Raw genomic sequence first — 4,519 nt, 5'->3', positions numbered from 1 at the left:
TCTCACGGTCAACGAAGGATATTCCTTCTCCCAAGACGGCCCGATCAGACTCGGAATCCCGGTTACAAGACATCTCGACAATGGTAAAACTAAACCAGCAAAGCCACCCGAATGTGCTGACAAATTCCGATAGGAGTTGCACATATCTCGTTCTCAGGGCACACAGGATTGTCCAAACTTCCGGTAGGCCAGCCCAGAGTTGCCCCTGGTGGCCACCGGCAGCTGATAAGTTGGACCAACACTCAGAGGAGCACTAGCCCGGGGGTTTAAAATAAAGATGACCCTTGAGTCTGCGGAACCCAAGGGAAAAGAGGCTAGGTGGCGAATGGTAAAACTAAGGTTGGGCCTTGCTGGAGGAGTTTTATTCAAGGCAAACTGTCAAGGGGTTCCCATTATAACCCAACTGTGTAAGGAACGCAAAATGAAGGAAGATAACACCGGTATGACGGAAACTAGGGCGGCAAGAATGGAACAAAACACCAGGCATAAGGCCGAGCCTTCCACCCTTTACCAAGTATATAGATGCATTAAAATTGACAAGATATAATAGTGATATCCCAACAAGAAACATGTTCCAACAAGGAACAAACTCCAATCTTCACCTGCAACTAACAACGCTATAAGAGGGGCTGAGCAAAGCGGTAACATAGCCAAACAACGGTTTGCTAGGACAAGGTGGGTTAGAGGTTTGACATGGCAATATGGGAGGCATGATAAGTCATGTGGTAGGTATCATATCATAGGCATAGCAATAGAGCGAGCAACTAGCAAGCAAAGATAGAAGTGATTTCGAGGGTATGGTCATCTTGCCTGCAAAGTTCTCCGAGTTGACGTAAGCTTGCTCCTCGTAAACGTGCTCAACGGGTTCCTCAATCACGTACTCGTCTCCCGGCTCTACCCAAAGCAAGAACAAAAAGAAAAGGGAGACACAATCAACCACGGTGCAATGCGCAAGCAACATGATGCAAAACATGGCATGATATGCGGGATGTGATATGCGATGCATATGCATGTCTCGGAAAGGAAAGATTGAACCAAGCCTCAACTAGGCAAACCAAGAGTGCCGCTGGAAAGGTGAGTTGATTTTGGTCGAAATCAATATAAAGATCACTGGAATCAGATGCACGGTTTGCAAATGACAAGCAAAACAAATATGGCACCGATCTGCGATTAACAGCACGAGGCCATCTAAATGCATCAAGAACAACAAGCTACTGCACTCTAACATAACAATAAAGCACATGGCAATGATCCAGTCAAGATGCTTGACAAAAGATGAACACTGAGCTCGGCTAATTCACACAATAGTAGGTTCAAACAAGCATGGCAAAAGTGCAAAAGATATCAGGTTCACAGACTTAGTGAAAATAACATGTCAGGATTTAACATCAAGAAGCAATGTTTAGAGCAAGATAACAACATGTTACAGGAACATATCATGGCAAAGCAAGGCATGGCATGAAACTACACAAAGCATATAACAAAAGTCCCTTATTGACCATAAGCCAAAAGGGATCAGAAAATACAATGGCAGCCATGTGAACATTGCAAGTTTCGTTAAGAGATTCAGACTTAGCAGAAAACTGGAACATGGCAAAACAGATTTACGTAGTCATGTTTGCGAGCTCGATGCACTCACCACAAGGCATTGCATGACAAACTAAGCATACACCCAGCAAGTAGACATGATGAATTAGCTAACCAAGGCAAGAACACTCTCATAGCATGCACGGATCAACTACAACAACCTCAGCAAAATTTCTTAACATGTAAACAATCTACTAGGAACATTTTATAGCAAAAGAGAGCATGATTGAGTCATGCTAGAGTGCTCCATAATTGCAAACAAAGACATGGATGGATATATCACAACAATATCTCAAAATCACCCTTACTGAACATGCTCAAAAGAGGCATGGATCACTCTGTAGCAACAAGAATACATGGCATAAAAATATTATCTGGGAAAAGACTTAGAAGAATTCTAAGTCCCTGAAATCAGCAACATCACGAGAGCTACTTTGCATGCTTGTGCTAGTCACCACAAAGATCACAAAAAATACATGGCATACACCCCTGTAAAGATGGCATGGCATACTTGAAAACACATGTAGGGCTCAAGTTCATAGGAGGCACACATTAATCATGGCAAAAATGACAAATGTCCAATATCTGTTAAGAATCAGAAACTATCATTACTTAGCACTCTTGCAACAGAATTTAGGGCATCAAGATGAACTCAAATGAACATGGTGCAATGGAATGAAATGAAGTACACATCAAGACGAACAATTTGATATGCTACACGCCCAAAACGGAGCCACGGATGCAAAGTTATGATGCGATGAAGATAGCTAAAAAAATATTGGAAATTGGGACAAAAGTCAACCCTAGGGTTCGTCCAGATCTGGATCGGACGTGTCTCCCGAGGTTTGTTTGAGGTCTTCGCCGGAGAAGATGAACGCGGCGGCCAGAGTCGGTGGGAGCTGCACGCCGGCGACGAGGAGGAGGCGGTGGGAGGCCGGAGTCGGTGCGGACGGCCCGGGCGGCGGCGGCGGCGGTGCCCAGCGGTGGCGGCGACTGGTGATGGCGGGGCGGCGAGGCGGCGACTGGCCGGCGCGGCGTGTCGGGCGCTGTCGGGGCGGGCGGCGAGGCGCGGAAGCCAGGCGGCGCGGACGAGGGAGCCGGGCGGCGGCGCGCGGGCCGGGAGGTCCCGATCCGGGCTATCCGGGCCGGCGGCTGAGAGGACGGCAGCGGGACACATGGCGGCGGCGATTTTGTCCGCCGCGGACCGGACGTGTCCAGCGCGCGGAGGGGAACGGGGCTAGGGTTAGGGTGGAATGGATCCGGGATTGTTGGTGGAGGTGCCTTTTTATACATAGAAGGAGCGAGGAGGCTCCAAGTTGAGCACAGTTTGCGGCCACGCGATCATGATCGAACGACCGAGATGATGGTGGGGGTTTATCTGGGCTTTGGGCCACCTAGGAGAGGTGTTAGGCTGCAACACACACGAGGCCTTTACGGCTCCTCGGTTAACCGTTGGAGTATCAAACGAAGTCCAAATGGTACGAAACATGACAAATGGTCTACAGCTAGTGAACCAATGCTGCTTGGCAAGTCTCGGTCCAATCCGAGAACGTTTAACACCCGCACATGAAATGAGGTAAAAGGGAACACCGGAGGACATAGGAGCGTCAGAATGCAAAACGGACAATGGGGAAAATGCTCGGATGCATGACACGAACACGTATGCAAATGCGATGCACATGATGACATGATATGAGATGCATGACAAGACAAAAACAAAACAAAGATGAAACCCAACAACAAGGAATATCATAACTTAGTGCCGAAAATGGCAAGAGTTGGAATACAAATATAGCAGGTTACATATGGGGCATTACACCAGGTGCACCGGTGCGATGCAGAGGAGGCAGGAGGCCCGCAGGTCGCGATGCAGAGGAGGCACCGACAGCGGAACTTGTGAGGCAGCGAAGGCAGGGCTTGCTGGTCCAGCGGCGGCTGGGATGGACGGATCGGGCCTTGGGGCACCGGATCCGGTCGTTGGTGGAGCTCCATGGGCGGCGATGCTGGGGCTTGTTGCACGGAGGTGGTGGCGCTTCCTGTGAACGACAGGAGAGAGAGATCGTGAGAGAGAGGGAAGGGAGAGACAGCTGAGGGGGAGACGGGAAGGAGCAAGGACGGCCTGAGGGCTGGCTGCTCCCGCGAGCTTCCCCCGCATCGCGGTTGGTGGACGAAGGGAGGCGTGCGATGCGGTGGCTGGTCTCGGGAGGACTTCGTCTCCTTGGTTCGACGAGGAGTGCGAGGAGGCAAGCGCGAGGCCTCCTATTTGTCTACTGCGGCCACGAGGATGAGGAGGCGGGCACGCAAGGTGGAGCTCGGGCGCACTGGATCTGGGAAAGGAGGAGGCTGGTTGGGTGGATCGAGCATGGGAGATTCCGAGGAGGATTTGGTGGAGTGGCAGCGGCTGACACGGAATGGATGGGACAAATCCCTAGGTTTTAGGGTTTGGTCTCAAATTAGACTAGGGTGGACTATATATGGAAAGGAGAAGAGTTTGGTTCATCCGATTAAAATCAGACGGCTGAGGAACTATAGGTTAGAAAGTCCAATTAAGAAAACAGAGATATTTCATAGATGTTTGGGGATGATCCGGACCCAACGGTAACGAAAGCCCGGTTCGGGTTCAGGGAAGCTTCGGACACGGGCGAGGAGTCAATGCACGGTGCAAAGAGGGGTTAGGAGGGCTTTGGGAGTTGGTAGTGTGGGCTGTGTAGATGGTCTAGGGAGGAAAGAGAGGGAAAGCCCCGCAATAGTTTTCAGAGACCGAAAACATCCGACGTTTGACCGACTATATTGCCGCTATAGTTATCCATTGCAGCCTCAAACGGACTCCGAATGCGATGAAACTTGGCAGGCGGCCTACCTACACTATAACAAGACCGCACGACAACTTTCATCCCATTCCGAGAACATTTCCCGGCCACTTATAAAATAC

Source organism: Triticum urartu, chromosome 2 (assembly GCF_003073215.2).
Source record: "Triticum urartu cultivar G1812 chromosome 2, Tu2.1, whole genome shotgun sequence".
Classification (NCBI taxonomy): Eukaryota; Viridiplantae; Streptophyta; class Magnoliopsida; order Poales; family Poaceae; genus Triticum; species Triticum urartu.
This window is presented reverse-complemented; position numbering follows the sequence as displayed.